The sequence below is a fragment of the Coenobita brevimanus genome, chromosome 109 (genome assembly GCF_032717465.1).
Source record: "Coenobita brevimanus isolate Jiangsu-jjx chromosome 109, ASM3271746v2, whole genome shotgun sequence".
NCBI lineage: Eukaryota > Metazoa > Arthropoda > Malacostraca > Decapoda > Coenobitidae > Coenobita > Coenobita brevimanus.
In genome coordinates, this window is record NC_137062.1 from 26,787,410 (window position 1) to 26,805,881 (window position 18,472).

The window sequence follows — 18,472 nt, forward strand, 5'->3', positions numbered from 1 at the left end:
TGTGAGGTGACGATTGCATTAGTAGTAGCCGGGAGTGTGTGGGTTATAATAACTATTTTTCATCCTCACATGCTTTACTAGAGAATGTGTGTCTCAGATATCTTTATTATTATTTTTTATTATTATTATTATTATTATTATGATGATGATGATGATGATGATGATCGTGATGATCATGACCGTTATATATCATTATTACCAGCTGCGATAGAGAAGCCGGTATTGTTTTCAGTTTGTCTGTTTGTGTTTCTCTGTGTCTGTTAGCACGATAACTTCGCAACAACTTAAGATAACATCACAGAATTTAACAGATGTGTAGTAGCAATGAAAGTCTTCTACGAGTTCGAAAGTGCTGAAAGTAGGCCAAGGTCTGTGTGTCTGTTACCATGATAACCCCGCTACCGCTCAAGATATCATCACAAAATTTTACAGGTGTGTAGTAGGGATGAAAACCTCACTTCGAAATTGGTGAGTGTACGTCAAGGTCAAGGTCATATTCCGACCCGAGCTAGATGTGTATCACCTCGCGGCTGCTGTGATTACCCCATTGGGAGCCCTCTAGTTTATTATTATTATTATTATTAATGTTGTTGTTGTTGTTGTTATTATTAGTGTGTCGGAATACATTCCATTTTATTAGTTCCATTTAGCCTAAGTTTGGTTAGGTTGTGGTAAGCAGAATATTAGTAAGGTTGTATTTTGATTTTGTCTTCTATATGAATGATTTGGTTGTCTTAGGTTCCAGCAGGTTAAAAATGAGTTTATCACCAAAGAGATAATAATTACAGAAGCAGTGTACCATATACTATAGAGAAAAAAAAATTACAGTACTTATTATTACTGTTGATGTATGTTGTGGATCTATATTTATCTACAGCATATTGTAATGTGAGAGAAAAAGAAAACAGGTTTTAATATTTCATATTCAGAATTTTTCTTTGAACATGTTGCGTAGAAACAAAAAATAATAACATATTGTCAGGCTAGTGCGGTGACTCGTGTGTTTTGATGTAATTTATATCATTAACAAGGAAGTCTGTGTCTTTACTTGTACTTGTATATCAAATAACATTAACAAAAAAAATGTGTTGATCTTCAGAAAGCAATAAAGCGCAAAAAATCGCCCTGCGAAACTCCAATGTCTTCAGTCAATCCCTCTCCCATCGCAGATGAAAACCTAAATGTTTCAATAATAGTACCATTTATTATTACTACTGGCCTAAACGATTGATTCATATTCAAGTCACTATAGTATAATACAATGTCAAAACAACACGGTGTAAACATTTCTCATAAGGAATACTTGTGATTATTTGTGGGATAAACAAATCAGGAACTTTACATTTTCTAAGTACAGTGTGGTGATGGTGGGTTTTTCAGAGATCTGTATAATTGACAAGAAATATCTTTATATATACCCTGCATATCAAATAACATTTCTCCAAATCTGTGTGTGTGTTGAACACCAGAAAGCAATGAAATGTAATAGGTCGCCCTGTGAAACTCAGTGTTTTGAGTAAATCTCCCTCCCCGTCTCCCATCACGGGCGGACACTCCAAGCGCACCCACATCACTCGCCCAGGCAGAGGAAGACATACACGCCACCTTCTCCTCCATCAAACATCTATGCTATAGATGATCACACCAGGGTACCGTACATCATTTTTAACAGAGAGGTAACATTCAAACTGTATGAAACAGTTCACAAAAAATATGGATGATTAAGTTCATGAGCTGATACTGCAGGAAAGAAGGATACGAAAGCCATGCCTAACGGGGCTTGTGTGTCCTTCTTGCTGGCAGTGATATGTGTCGGGAGTGACGCAGCCTGAGAAGTTACACTCAACAGACAACGCTGGTTGGGCATCGCTTCTCGGCCTTTTGGCTAAGATCAAAGTGTAGTATCTGTTCTTATCAGCTTAGTATCTGATACGATCCCCATGTGGGATCAACGATATTAATCTGATTTTTTGACCATGGCGAAGTGCTAGGGGCTTGCTCCACCTTTGCCACGGATCGGCCCGGTATTGCAGTATTTCCGGGATCGGTCCACTCCCCCAGGGGAGAATAATTTATCATATAAACGTGTGAGTAAGAGGTGCCTTTCCCCACCTTCAGCACTTACAGACTACACAGATCTCCCCCCTCCCCCACACTAGTCTTGGGGCATTTGCCCTAAACAAACAGTGCGAGCAATACCCGTCCCCGAGCCCCTCCGGGACGGGGACAGTAAAACGGTGAAGGAATAGCTCACGATGTAGTACAGCCTACTGTACTTATTCTTTCACCTTCATCATTCATTAATAAAAACTTGCTTAAGTTGAAACGGTTTTTGCAGTGTGAGACATGTCTAGATGCATTAGTGAGCACTAACATCACTACTAATAATATCCTAGTCTTGCTGAAGAGGAAAGGTGCTCTGATTTCTCCCTTGGATGATGACATTGATGTATGAATGACATGTGAGCCGCCTTTCAAAGTACATGCTTCTCATTTTGTGAAATCAGGGGAAAATCTTTCCAAACTAACTTATAACGGTCCTAAGCAGTCAGTGTTGCACATTTACTTGCACAAGCCTAGAATCGCAGACCTTGACAATCACATGAAAGAATAAGGACCATTAGACAATCACATGGTTTTCGTGATTACAGCTATTACTGAAAAATACATCCAAATCAGATACCATAGTGCTTGGAAACGATATACAAATAATTTAATTATAAGGGTAACTAGAAATCACTAGGATTATATTAAGCATGTAATATTCTATCTATCTATGCATTACCAGACGCCTTAATCCCGTAAGGGGTGACCACAAACAAATCTCCTCCATGTCGCCCAGTCCCTCAACATTTCACTGACCTGACCCCAGCTGACAACACCTCTCCTTTTCATGTACATCTCCACTCCATCCCTCCATCCCATCCTTTGCCTCCCCTTCCCTCTCACCCTATCCATCTCACTCGCATACGCTCTCCTCGTTCGTGTGTCGCACTCTGTCCTTTCCACATGGCCAAACCACCTCCGTGTATTTCTTCTAACATTTTCTGTCACATCCACATCCACACAACAGTGCTTCTTCACTTCCATATGTGTTACTCTGTGTCTCCACGTAACTCACATGCTTCTTTCAAATAACTCATTCCCACTCCTCACACTCTTGTGACCTTCGAGCAAGGTCCAAAACTTCACTTCCATACGATAGACGTGGTATCACAATACTGTCATGCAGTGAGTTTTTGTTTTTTTGTTTTTTTACTTCCATCCTCACTTGCCTGTTCCTTATCACTGCTCTCAAAGACCCAGCAACCTTTCTTTCCTGTTGTACCCTTTCAAGCACTTCAACCTCTAAACTTCCATCCTTATCATGCTGCTCAAGTAGCCCACTTAAACGCACTCACATTTTTCATTTCTTCCTCATCAAGCCTCACTACACATTTAGAGATTTCACTTCTCTCAAAGACCATAACTTTACTCTTCCCTACAATCACACCTTATAATTCCGTTCCTTACACACACTACCAAACACATTCTCCAGGCCTTGCATACAGTTCTCCATCTTCTCTTAACAATACAGCATCATCTGCAAACAACAGTACAGGGAGTTTCCAAACACTGGCCTCTCTTATTAGGGTCGCTTCAACATCCATTGCCCTTCGTCATATCTCATTTATAAGCCCATTCACATACAGACTGAAGATCCATGGGGACATGACACATCCCTGTTTTAATCTAACATTCAGATAGAAACATTCACTCAGAGCACTATACGCACGCACTGCACCCATCGAATCCTCAAAAATAATCTTCACGGAATTCAACAACTTCCCATTTACTCCGTATATCATTAATACTTTTCACATTCCTTGTCTATCCACCCTGTCATACTTTCTTCAAATCCATGAAGACCGTTGACAACTTCTTTTCCTTTTGTTGAAACATTTCTACTACAGACTTAAGAATGATTATCTGATCTACGCAGCCTATTCCATTCCTACAACCTCTATATTCTTCTCCAAGTAATTGCTCTGTTATTTGCCTAATTCGATGAATGGCTATCGTACCATATACAGTACTTTTCCTATTCCACGACGAAGGCAAATGCTGCTATGATTGCCACACACTTCTTTTTCACCTATTCCTTTGTATAGGGGAATAATTATAAATGACTTCCAATCCTCCAGGGACTCTACCTTCCTCCGAGACCAATCTGCACGTCTTCCATCTCCATTCAACTACTATCTCTTCCTCATGCTTCAGCATTCCACCATATACTTCATCATTTCCTGGGTCATTCCCCGTCTTAGCTTTCATCATTGATTTCACACAAACACATAAACACACACACAAGTGTATATATATATATATATATATATATATATATATATATATATATATATATATATATATATATATATATATATATATATATATATATATATATATATATATATATGAATGTTTCACATAAATAATAATAATTTTCCTCTTCATTACTTGTTACATTTATTTACATGAACCAAAAACATTCATAAAGAATAAACACTCTATCTCAACATTTAGTGGTCTGGCAAATTACGTGGTTTTTTAACACATATTAAAACACAGAAGCTAAGACATGCTTTATATATTTTTTTCATTCTAACATTTCTGCTTTTGTTTTCTTCTCTATCATCTTTTGGTGCTTCAACATCACCTTCAGGAGGTATTGCTTGTCTTCTTCATTTGTACTAATTGAAGAGCTGAACTTCACACGGATCGCAATCGAAAATTGCATCCAAGTCAGATGTCATTATGCTAGGAAATATTATAAAGAAAATTTAGTGGCGCCAACTATGGCCTTGCTGTCAATGTGACAACTTGTCCACTCCTTGATATACTAGCCTTATGGCACTGTCACTGAACCCTTTTCTTGTATCCGTGGAAATAGACTTGGCAGGGGTGGATGATGCAATTAACTACAGGCAGTGCAGACTGAATCAGACAAACAGGAAAGTGAAGATACCGTTGTACACCTGGTAAGAGCGTGGGACAGACGGATTGTCACTTGTGTGCTTTGCAGGGACTCCTTCTCGACCTTCTGACAGTCAGATGAAATCGCGTCCGGGGCAAACAGTGGTGGGAAGACTCTTGCGTGTGTAGATGTCACGGGGCGGCCCCATAGCAGCCACATTGTCAAGTGTATAGACATCACCCGGCAGATAGGATTTAAAAATATTTAAGAACATTTATTCTCATGAATTACAACACAAATAAAATAACTGAAAATGACATTTTTGAATATGGTTGCCTTTTCGTTTTACATGCTTCAAGCTTAGTATGTTCCTGGCGACTTCTAGTTATCGTTTTCATTAAATTTTCTTTATGATATTTCCTAGCATAATGGCATCTGACTTGGATGCAATTTTCGATTGCTCTGCGTGTGAAGTTCAGCTGTTCAATTAGTACAAATGAAGAAGACAAGCAATACCTCCTGAAGGTGGTGCTGAAGCACCAAAAGATGATCGAGAAGAAAACGAAAGCAGAAATGTTAGAATGAAAAAAATATATAATGCATGTCTTAGGTTCTCTGTTTTAATATGTGTTAAATAACTACATAATTTGCCAGACCACTTACTGTAATGTTGAGACAGAGTGTTTATTCTTTATGTAAGTTTTTGGTTCATGTAAATGAATGTAACAAGTAATGAAGATGAAAATTATTATTATTATTTTTGTGAAACACACATATATAAATATATATATATATATATATATATATATATATATATATGTGTGTGTGTGTGTGTGTGTGTGTGTGTGTGTGTGTCTATGTGTGTGTGTGAAATCAGTGAAGAAAGCCAAGATGGGGAATGACCTAGGAAATGATGTAGTATGTGGTGGAATGCTGAAGCATGAGGAAGAGATAGTAGTTGAATGGATATGGAAGATGTGCAGATTGGTCTGTTTGGAAGGTAGAATCCCTGGAGGATTGGAAGTCATGTATAATTATTCCCCTATACAAAGGAATAGGTGAAAAGAAGTGTGTGGCAATCATAGCAGCATTTGTCTTCGTAGTGTAATAGGAAAAGTACTGTATATGGTACGATAGCTATTCATCGAGTTAGGGAAATAACTAAGCAATTACCTGGAGAAGAACATAGAGGTTGTAGGAATGGAATAGGCTGCGTAGATCAGATAATGATTCTTAAGTCTGTAGTGGAAATGTTTCAACAAAAGGGAAAGAAGTTTCCAACGGTCTTCGTGGATTTGGAGGAAGTATGACAGGGTGTATAGACAAGGAATGTGAAAAGTATTAAGGATATATGGATTAAATGGGAAGTTGTTGAATTCCGTGAAGATTATTATTGAGGATTCGATGGCTGCAGTGCGTGTGTATAGTGATCTGAGTGAATGTTTCTATCTGAATGTTAGATTGAAACAGGGATATGTTATGTCCCCATGGTTGTTCAGTCTGTATGTGAATGGGCTTATAAATGAGATATGACGAAGGACAATGGATGTTGAAGCGACCCTAATAAGAGAGGCCAGTGTTTGGAAACTCCCTGTACTGTTGTTTGCATATGATGGTGTATTAAGAAAAGATGGAGAACTGTATGCAAGGCTTGAAGAATGTGTTTGGTAGTGTGTGTAAGGAACGGAATCAGAAGGTGTGATTGTAGGGAAGAGTAAAGTTATGGTCTTTGAGAGAAGTGAAATCTCTAAATGTGTAGTGAGGCTTGATGAGGAAGAAATGAAAAATGTGAGTGCGTTTAAGCAGGCTACTTGAGCAGCGTGATAAGGATGGAAGTTTAGAGGTTGAAGTGCTTGAAAGGGTACAACAGGAAAGAAAGGTTGCTGGTTTTTTTAATGCAGTGATAAGGAACAGGGAAGTGAGGATGGATGTAAAAAAAAAAAAAAAAAAAAAAACTCACTGCATGACAGTATTGTGATACTGTACTAACTCCAACGTATTGAAGAGAAGCTTAGACCTTGTTGGAAGGACGCAAGAGTGTGAACAGTGAAAATGAGTTATTTGAAAGAAGGATGTGGAGTTACTTGGAGAGACAGACCAAGAAATGAGGAAGTGAAGGAGCGCTCTGGTGTGGATGTGGATGTAACAGAAAGTGTTCGAAGAAATTCACTGAGGTGGTTTGGCCATATGGAAAGGTTTTAGGAAGGGAATAGGCTACGTAGATCAGATAATCTTTCTTAAGTCTTTAGTGGAAATGTCTCTACAAAAGGGAAAGAAGTTGTAAGTGGCCTACATGGATTTGGAGAAAGAATGATAGGGTGGATAGACAAGGAATGTGAAAAGCATTAAGGATATGTGGAGTAAATGGGAAGTCACTGAGTATTTTGGAGGATTCTAAGGCTGTAGTTCGCGTGTATTGTGAACTGAGTGAAATTTTCTATCTGAATGTTAGATTGAAACATGGATGTGTCATGTCTCTGTCCCCATGGTTGTTCAGTCTGTATGTGAATGGGCTTATAAATGAGATATGAGGAAGGGCAATGGATGTTGAAGCGACCCTAATAAGAGAGGCCAGTGTCTGGAAACTCCCTGTACTGTTGTTTGCAGATGATGCTGAATTGTTAAGAGAAGATGAAGAACTGTATGCAAGGCCTGGAGAATGTGTTTGGTAGTGTGTGTAAGGAACGGAATCATAAGGTGTGAATGTAGGGAAGAGTAAAGTTTTGGTCTTTGAGAGAAGTGAAATCTCTAAATGTGTAGTGAGGCTTGATGAGGAAGGAATGAAAAATGTAAGTGCGTTTAAGTAGGCTGCTTGGGTAACGTGATGAGTAAGGATGGAAGTTTAGAGGGTGAAATATTTGAAAGGGTACAACAGGAAAGAAAGGTTGCTGGGTCTTTGAAAGTAGTGATAAGGAACAGGTACGTGAGGATGGAAGTAAAAAAAAAAAAAAAAAACTCACTGCATGACAGTATTGTGATACCACGTCTATCGTATGGAAGTGAAGTTTTGGACCTTGTTCGAAGGTCACAAGAGTGTGAGGAGTTGGAATGAGTTATTTGAAAGAAGCATGTGAGTTACGTGGAGACACAGAGTAACACATAAGGAAGTGAAGGAGCACTGTTGTGTGGATGTGGATGTGACAGAAAATGTTAAAAGAAATACACGGAAGTGGTTTGGCCATGTGGAAAGGACAGAGTGCGACACACGAACGAGGAAAGTGTATGCGAGTGAGATGGACAGGGGGAGAGGGAAGGGGAGGCTAAGGATGGGATGGAGGGATGGAGTGGAGATGTATATGAGAAGGAGAGGTGTTGTCAGCTGGGATCAGGTCAGTGAAATGTTAAGGGACTGAGCGACATGGAGGAGATTTGTTTGTGGTCACCCCTTACGGGATTAAGGCGTCTGTTAATACATAGATAGAATACTACATGCTCAGTATAATCTTAGTGATTTCTAGTTACCCTTATAATTAAATTATCTGTATATCGTTTCCAAGCAGTATGGTATCTGACTTGGATGTATTTTTCAGTAATAGCTGTAATCACAAAAACCATGTGATTGTCTAATGTTCCTTATTCTTTCATGTGATTGTCAAGGTCTGTGATTATAGGTTTGTGCAAGTAAATGTGCAACACTGACTGCTTGGGACCGTTATAAGTTAATTTGGAAAGATTTTCCCCTGATTTCACAAAATGAGAAGCATGTACTTTGAAAGGCGGCTCACATGTCATTCATACATCAATGTCATCATCCAAGGGAGAAATCAGAGCACCTTTCCTCTTCAGCAAGACTAGGATATTATTAGTAGTGATGTTAGTACTCACTAATGCATCTAGACATGTCTCACACTGCAAAAACCGTTTCAGCTTAAGCAAGTTTTTATTAATGAATGATGAAGGTGAAAGAGTAAGTACAGTAGGCTGTACTACATCGTGAGCTATTCCTTCACCGTTTTACTGTCCCCGTCCCGGAGGGGCTCACTGTTTGTTTAGGGCAAATGCCCCAAAACTAGTGAGGGGGAGGGGGGAGATCTGCGTAGTCTGTAAGTGCTGAAGTAGGGGAAAGGTACCTCTTACACGTTTATATGATAAATTATTCTCCCCTGGGGGAGTGGACCGATCCCGGAAATACTGCAATACCGGGCCGATCCGTGGCAAAAGTGGAGCTAACCCCTAGCACTTCGCCATGGTCAAAAAATCAGATTAATATCGTTGATCCCACATGGGGATCGTATCAGATACTAAGCTGATAAGAACAGATACTACACTTTGATCTTAGCCAAAAGGCCGAGAAGCGATGCCTAACCATTTTTGTTTTTGTTTTTTGCCTATCGACCACTGAGGCCGGAGCCCCTGGTCATTAAGGCAAAAATATATTTATGTATATATATTGGCACATATATACATATATATATATGAACATATATATATATATATATATATATATATATATATATATATATATACATACATACATACATACACACATCCATGCATATGAACATACACACTTTCATGCACACGTACATATATACTGTATATAATATATATATATATTTTTTTAGTCTTATTATTATTATTATTATTATTATTTTTTTAACCTTATATAGGCTATTACTTATAAACAAAAATACCTAATCTAAAGACTCTAAAACTAACCACCTAACAGACAAATCGCTAACCTATACTAAATCCTAAGAGACAAATAACTAGACCTACACTTGGTAAAAAAGCCTCGACAGATATGTAATGCCTTTCTACATTACATACCTGCACTCATCACCTGGTGACTGTCAGTCGAGGCACAACCTAATATAGGGGACATCAATATATGAAAGGGAACCAGACGAGTCAGGAACATTTCCATATACGTCAGTTGTCGTCCCTAATTAGAGTAACTTAAGCAAGATGGCATAATGTATTAACATAATTTGTACAAAAAGTGAAAAACTTCGCCCAGCAGACCACCATCGACTGCAAGTGCCCAATACCTTCCTATATTGCACACTTGCACTCATCAGCTGATGACTGTCAGGCGAGGAACTTGGCTTAATATAGGGGACATCTATATTAGAAATAGATAAGTGGGTGGAGGAACTATTTCAAATATGTCAACTGTCAATCCTAATTAATATTACAATATATACATATTTACAGTTGATAAAAACAATAACCACACATTAAAAAAGTCACATCATTCTGATCAGTCCGGTCTCTCTCAAGAAAGCTATCAATTTATCAGTCATAACAATGTCCCCATCACCCAGGATGGTGTAAAGGGTGAAGGGGACGTCTGCTGCGCCACAGTAATTTATAAGTGAAGCACATTCACGAATAAATCGCTGACAGTGCAGGATGATATGACTGATAGACAACACCGCGTCACAGATGTCACAGTGCGGCGGAAATCGTTTTTCCATATAAGGTTTCATATGTGTTAATATGGTGGCATTAAGCCGTAAGCGAGCCAACACTTTTTCTTCCAGGCAACTGGGACGGTTGGCAATGTCCCAGTCGCCCAAGTATGGCTCACAGGTTGGAATATTAAGTCTGGTCCACTGACCTTGCCACAGAAGATTTATTGATTTCTTTCCGAGAGAGAGACTCGACCGTAGATCACGAGGAACGTCCCAAGTCTCCTTGAGCTCTACAGCCGACTTTGCAAGTAAGTCAGGCCGTTCATTGCCGTAGATACGACAATGACCCGGCACCCAGATCAGCGTGAATGACTTGTTGCATGAATGCAGCTTATTAACGATGCGGCCCTGGATCTCGTGAGAGTCTGTAGTGCAAGATGCAATTGCCTGAAGGGCTGATTTTGAATCCGAAAAGATGACAAATGAGTCATGCCTAGAATTGAGAGCATAGTCTATGGCTTTGTCAATAGCAAAAAGTTCTGAGGTAAACACAGATGTATGAGTAGGCAACTGATACCTGAGGGCACATTCAGTCGACCACACACTTGCACCCACACATGCACTCGACTTGGAGCCGTCGGTGTACAAGTGGTGGGACCTCAAGTGACGAGTGATGATGTTACGAAACAAGTGGTGGACCTCCGCCTCCGGCACCTTGGCCTTAGGTGCTGGGAGCCATGTAACATCAACTGTAGAGCCAGGTGGCTCCCAAGGTGCTATATTTTTTAACCCCCCCCCCAGTGTCACAGTCACTGGGGTCCACACCAAGCTCCTGAGTCAGTAAGTGGAGGCGAATGGCAAGTGGCCAACACACCCCCCGCAGAAGGTGGTGGTATTGATGCAGGGGGGTACAAGCCACATTGCCGATATTACTTTTCCTAACTGTCCTTATGCCATAGGACAAGGCCAGATGTTCACGGCGAATATGGAGGGGAGGCACATTCTCTTACACTTCCATACGAGCTACACGGGTACACCGGACGGCTCCAAAACACATTCGCAAACATTTATTCTGTAGCACATCCAATCCTTTCAGCGTGGCATCGGATGCTGAACCATACATTTGTGTGCCATAGTCTAGCTTCGATCAAATAAGGGACTTATACACCATTAATAAAGATTTTCTGTCGGCACCCCATGTAGTACCCGCTAGGTACCTGAGGACATTTAACGGTTTATCACTACGAGCAAGAAAGTATTAACGTGAAGTTTAAAATTCATTCTACGATCAAAATGTATTCCCAAAAACTTTACAGAATTTTGAAAAGGTACCGCCTGATTATCCAAAGTTAAGCACAAATTAGGTATGTTACGAGTCATAAAAACTATAGCGGCACACTTACGGACGGAAAACTTAAATCCCCACTGCAAGGCCCATTGGTGGACGGAGTCAAGGGCTGCTTGAATTCGCCCAGCCGAAAATTGTGCATTACAGGAAGAGTGCCATATTGCACAATCATCAGCATAGAGTGAGTATTTAAGATTCCTCGGGATGGGAGCTGATGACAGAATATCATTGACAATAATACTAAATAAAGTAGGACTAAGCACACTTCCCTGCGGCACCCTGTTTTCCTGGATAAATATATCCGGTTACGTTACAGGGCAATTTGACAGAGAAAGTCCTGTCCCTTAAGAAATTTAAAATAAAAATAGAAAAATTTCCTCTTAAACCATAAGCATAGAGCTTCATTAGTATCCCGTGTCGCCATGTCATGTCATAGGCTTTATGGATGTCCAAGAACACCCCTATCATGAATTCTTTATTGGCAAATGCCTCTGCAATACAATGCTCCAAATTCATTAAATGATCTAGTGAACTTCTGTATTTACGGAAGCCACATTGTTGATCATTTAACAAATTCTTCGACTCAAAAACAAAAAGAAGCCTATTGTTTACCATTCATTCCATGACCTTACATAGACAAGAAGTCAACACAATAGGACGAATTGAAGTGGGATTCATAAGATGACCAGCCTCTTTGGGTATCGGTATGACGTGCGCAAAGTGCCATGAGTTTGGGAACGTTCGAGACCCCCAAATCTCATTGTACAATGCTAACATCTTAATCAGGTTGTCCTGATTAAGATGCTGGATCATACCGTACGTGATTGTATCTGGTCCAGGGCTGGTGTCTTTACAGGATTTAAGGGCAAGGAGCAGTTCATCTGGCGTAAACTCTTGGTTGTAAGGGGAGTCTACGTCTTCTGTGGTAAAGTCTATGATCCGTAGCTCAGCCGTGCGTTTATGATGTTGAAAACGCAGGTCGTGATTGGCTGAGTTACTTACATGAGTAAAACTCCTGGCGAGGATGTTAGCAACGTCCACGGGCTCATTAGAGATGTTATTATTAACCTGCAGAGTGGTAATTGGTATGTATGGGCATTTATTATTTAATATTCTAACAGTGTACCAGACTTTACTTAACGGCGTAGTATGAGTCACCGTGGACACAAAATTCCGCCAGGAGTCACGTTTGGCCCTTCTTATTATTCTCCTTGCCTCAGCCCGTGCCTGTTTGTATGCAATAAAATTTCCTCAGTGGGCTGACTATCAAAAATCCTGTATCTCCTATTGCGTTTTCTTAATGCTTGTCAGCAATCCGACGTCCACCAATGTGCTCTATGCTTACATGAACTGTAGAAGTCTTGGGAATAGCAGCCTCAGCTGCATGTAATATGGAAGTAGTTATATTTTCGACCTTAACATCTATGGTCTCTCCAGATATATCTAAATTGGCGATCCTTGAGAAGGATCCCCAATCTGCTTTCTTATAGTTAAATTTTGGAGGTGGAGGGTCCGAAATGATGTCGCGTGTATTAGAAAGACAGATGGATAAATGATCACTTCCCAAGGAGTCGTCGTAAGGGTCCCATGAGAAATCTTGATGTATACCAAGGGAGGCCAAAGATAAGTCAATGGCTGAAAAGTTACCAGTACGATCATCTACATGAGTCGCTCAACCATCGTTCAGAAGACTGAAGTTGGACTGTAGTATTAGGTCGGCTACTTGCTCCCCACGACCATCAATCCTCAAGCTACCCCATTGATAGTGATGGGCGTTAACCCCCCCCATCCCGATATTTTCTGGGCAGTGGTACGCCCCAGTCCCGACATTTTTGGAACTTTTTTTTTTTTTTGCTCAAACATCCGCTTTTGGTGAGAAACATCGAAAATTCATAGAGAAATCGCTCACCTGAGGTTTAAAATACTCGATCCAGATAGGAGTACCTCCTTACCTTACAGGGTTTTCTATCAGGCTGGCTGCAAAGAAAACGAGTTCTATGGGAGGATAACTATTCTAGCCACTCATAAACGGTATTTATTTATTTATTTGGTACGAATTTATATGTAGTACGAGAGTATATTGGTTTTCAAACGGTAATATAGGCATTATAAGCATTGTTTCACTCACTAACTCATCACCATTCCTGACCTTTTTTTTGCCACATTACCTGATCATCATTTCTGACTGTTTCTTCCTCTAATGTTTGTCCTCCACATTGTCATCGATTGGGGAATCACTCTGGCCTTGAATTTCGTACCGTGGCATGACATGGCTTTACTGGCCAGGTCACTGATAACAGGTGAATTGCTGAGAAAAGGTCATGCAGGGGGGGAGGAGGAGGTCATGCTGGGTAAGGCATTATCCCTGCCTGGCATCTTGTAGGGGAACGTGTCCTGTGTATATGTGCCAAAAATCACTAACGAAAATTGAAAATTGTGCAAATTAGGGACCTTACAATGTTGCCACGTTAATTTACGTCTCCGGGATATGAGTGCATATCATGTGAGGACGTGAATTCACGTCTCCGGGACGGGGCGGGTTAAAACTGCCCAACAATAACTTATTGCCAGGAAGATGTTCAAATAGTGAATATAAGGCATCAGTATCAATGAGGCCATGTGGAGGACAGTACAGAGAGTAAATAGACAGATACGTGTTATTAAATTTTACTCTGCACGCGACCGCTTCCAGAGTAGAATTTAGAATCACTTCCGTTTGTAGGTGTGATTTGTGTGTATATATGGCTACTCCTTGACCTTCATATCTTCTACACGGGTGGTAGTGTTGGAACTGTGGAGGAACAGGATGATCCTCCAGGTGCGTCTCTTGTAAACAAACAACGTCTGCCCTGTGTATAGAAAGCAAGATTGCTATATCTTGTAATTTATTCCCAATACCTCTAAAATTCCACTGTAATACAGTGAAAGCGACGGTTTAAGATTTACGAGGGTGGCCAGTGCTCTTAGTCTTTTTATGCCGCCCACCACCAGGCGAGTGGCTACCAGGGGACCTTTCCCGGTCCTTGCTCGTGGAGATCTCCATAGTCTCATCAATAACAAGGCTCCCAGACTCCACCGAGGAAGAGCTATTCTTTCTCTCCCTCGCTGGACCAGGAGCGGGAAGGACATGAGGATGTGCCGGCTTGGTGAAGGTCTATCTATCTATCTATAGCCCGACACCCTAATCCCGCAAAGGGTGGCCACAGACAAAACGCCTCCAAGTCACTCTGTCACCCACCATTTGACTCCCCTCCCCCCAACTCACCCCCCCTCCCTCATATACCTCTCAACTCCATCCCTCCACCTCATCCTCGGTCTACCTCTCCCTCTCCCTCCCTCCACCTCACCTACATACACCCTCTTAGTCAGTCTTTCATTCTCCATTCTCTCCACATGTCCAAACCACCTCAGTGTATTTCTCCTAATCTTTTCAACCACATCTACATCTACCCCACAACGTTCCTTCACTTCTTCATTCGTCAACCTGTCCCTCCACGTCACTCCACATGCTCCTCTCAAGTAACTCATTTCCACTGCTCTCACTCTTGACTTGTTCCCCTCTTGCAAGGTCCACGCCTCGCTTCCATACGTCAGGGTAGGGATCACAATACCATCCTGCAGTGACTTCTTAACTTCCATACTCACCTCCCTATTTCTCATCACTGCTTTCAGTGTACCAACAACCTTTCTTCCCTGCTGTACCCTTTCACGTACTTCATCCCCCAAAGTTCCATCCTTACTCATCACACTACCTAAGTACTTGAATGCACTCACGTTAATTTTATCTGACTTGTCAGGCTTCTGTTTTGGCCACACTGACTGCGAAGGAGCAGCGGCAGCCTGGGAGTATGAAGTAGCAACAGGGATGTCAGTCAAAGAGTTGGAGCATACAGGAGGCTTAGACTGAGAGGTAGGGTGTGGGGCATGAGGAGCGAATGTTAGGTCAGTTTGAGTTTCCACGGTGCACAACACGGGATGGGACACAACCGTCAATGCATAGGAGATACAGTAACCCCTCCAATATCCGGATCAATAGAGCCATCGGTAGGTTCGGATATTGGTTTTGTCCGGATATTGGGCCCCAGCTTATGGACTTGTACTTACGGACCCTAACACAGAGAAACACCTATACAACTCCCTCCGGACATGCATAGCACCTATTTAACACCCAAATCACACCAATAAGGCACATAAATGACTGAAATAAATGCAATAGACACATAAAATGTGGGTTTAGGAGTATGTTCATACATTAATAAACATTCTGGTACTTATGGACTCTAACCGAACCTAACCTAACCGAACCTAACCGAACTCTGAAAAACACATTCCTACTGCACATGCATGAGGTAAGTTTAGTATGGAAAGAAGTACAGTATGACACTTTCTGGTAAGTATAGTATGGGAAAAAATACAATATGAAACATTCTGGTAAATATAGTATGGGAAATAGTACAACATGAAACATTTTGGCTACTTACAGCAAGTCCCTGGCCACCTCGATGAATAACCGCCTCCTCTCGGACTCTGACAGTAAGAACGATTTCCTGAAGCACTTGCACTACACTCTTCCTGAAGTCTTGCACTGAATTTAGTCACTAACACACAGAAGTCCGTTCTTTTCACAGTGTTCACTTTAGTCCAAATAATGTTCCATTAAATTTAAGTGTTGCACATAAACTTTTCCCAAGTTTTTTTAAGTTTCCAAAGCCAAAACAAAGAAGGTTAGTTACGTTAAATTTCTTTTCTCCCAACTTGAAAACCTTAACACAACACACCGTTTTTTTCACTGCACAACACTCAAAATTCCCGTGTGGTCTAGTGGAGAAGTTCTTGCTGTTTATTCACTGTCAGAGCCCGAGAGTATCACTGGCAGGCGTCCAAGGGGTGCATCGGTGGGTAGTGGTGATGGCGTACCGACTACAGAAGACTCTGAAGACAGCCGCAAACTCACGTCGAGCGGTGACTCTTGTCGCGGTGAGAGACAGGCGGGAAGTGGGGAGGATGCAGCGGCGCTCTATCGGACGTCGGAGGAATGACGAACCAAAACAATGCTCTCACGCGGCGCGCGCGGCAAGTTCAAATTACGGACGGCAAAAAATCGATTTTTTTTTCCAATTTTTTTGGATTTTCGGACCATTTTGGGAATGTTTGATCCCAGGACGATAAGGTTTGGTTAGTGGGGATGTTCGGTTATTGGGCGTCCGGATATTAGAGTGATTACATTAGGTTTGGGAGTTGCATGCAACTCCTTCACCTTCTTCCTAGCATTGTAAAAGGATATGCCCCCAGTCGCTTTCACAGTGCAGACCTCTTTCTCCTCTTTTCACTTGGGACAAACCCTAGAGGAAGTGGAGTGAGCATCCTTACAGTGGAAGCAACATTCAGTCTCGGATGTACAGTGTTCAGCAGAATGTCCCACAGTCGCACACTTGCCACACACGAAGTTGGAAGCCCGACAAGCCTTTTCGTGGTGTCCATAGAGTTGACACTTTGCACAACGAAGGGGGTTCAGGATGTATGGTCTGACATTTACTATTTCGTATCCAACTTTCACATTGGTTGGAAGAGATACTTTTCCAAAAGTCAAAACAACTGTTGCAGTCTTCGTCCTTATGCCTTCCGAAAATCTTGTGATGAATCTGGCCTCTATTACATCTTGCTGAGCAAGTTCCTGTAGGATTTCTTCCTCCTCCGTAAGCACAAGATCCCTGCAGGTGATAACACCCTTGCAGGAATTCATGGCGTGCGGGATCATAGTCTGGACATGGTAACTGTTGAACTTCCTCAATTTCAGCAAATCCTTGACCTGGGCAGACTTTACAGTCTTTACCAAGAGATCTCCATTTGCAAGTTTTTTTACTTGTTCCACCTCACCTGCACACCGATTAATCACCTTCTTGATGATGAAGGGATTGAGGCTGGACAAGGGAGTAGAACCAACCGCGTGAATGAGGATGAATGAGGCATTATGTACACTAATATCAAGTGCTCGGGTCCGGGGCCATTCAGTCGGGGTACAGTCCGTCCGTTGGTCAGTCGAGGGTCGGTCAGGACTAACTCCCCCCTTGATGTGGGGGGAGGCAGTAGGGGCGTCCTCCATAGTACCACTCCTCCCTAACGGGGGAAGTGGGAAGAAGGTGAGAAGACAAACAAGGGACAAACAACCAGGGGCAAAACACCTATATCTGAGGTTGCCCTCTCAAACCACTCCAAGGAAGCCCGACCGTGTCAGTTCACGCCCCAGAGCGATCAGTGGGGGGGACCCTCCATGGGCGATAAGCGAAGGTAAACTCAGAAAAAGATACAAAAACCTATTGTATCTCTAACAGGGAGGGGAGGAAAATATATACTAACTAACCCTAACTTTATTTAGAAAAAACCCTAGTGGCGGAGAGAAAAAAACTAATGCCGGTGAGGCAGCACTATGCTAGAGGAGAGCAAGAAACACTCGTCTATACTCTCCATGGCCATGCATCAAAAGTCCACCTAACAAGCGTTGTCTGTTGAGTGTAACTTCTCAGGCTGCGTCACTCCCGACACATATCACTGCCAACAAGAAGGATACACAAGCCCCGTTAGGCATGGCTTTCGTATCCTTCTTTACTCCAGTATCAGTACATGAACTTAATCATCCATATTGTTTGTGAACTGTTCCATAAAGTTTGATGAATATGTAGCTGAAATGTTACCTCTCTGTTAAAAATGATGTACGGTACCCTGGTGTGATCATCTATAGCATAGATGTATGATGGAGGAGAAGGTGGCGTGTATGTCTTCCTCTGCCTGGGCGAGTGATGTGGGTGCGCTGGG

The 18,472-nt window shown here is 41.6% G+C and overlaps 2 non-coding genes across 2 annotated transcripts; one reads left to right on the forward strand and one right to left on the reverse strand.

Annotated features, from left to right (window-relative positions):
• Positions 1–1,865: 1,865 nt before the first annotated feature.
• On the forward strand, positions 1,866–2,058 carry LOC145417239 (U2 spliceosomal RNA). Its single transcript, XR_013900454.1, has one exon. It is a non-coding gene; the product is annotated as a U2 spliceosomal RNA (small nuclear RNA).
• A 7,002-nt stretch (positions 2,059–9,060) lies between these two features.
• On the reverse strand, positions 9,061–9,253 carry LOC145417244 (U2 spliceosomal RNA). Its single transcript, XR_013900458.1, has one exon. It is a non-coding gene; the product is annotated as a U2 spliceosomal RNA (small nuclear RNA).
• Positions 9,254–18,472: the final 9,219 nt, after the last annotated feature.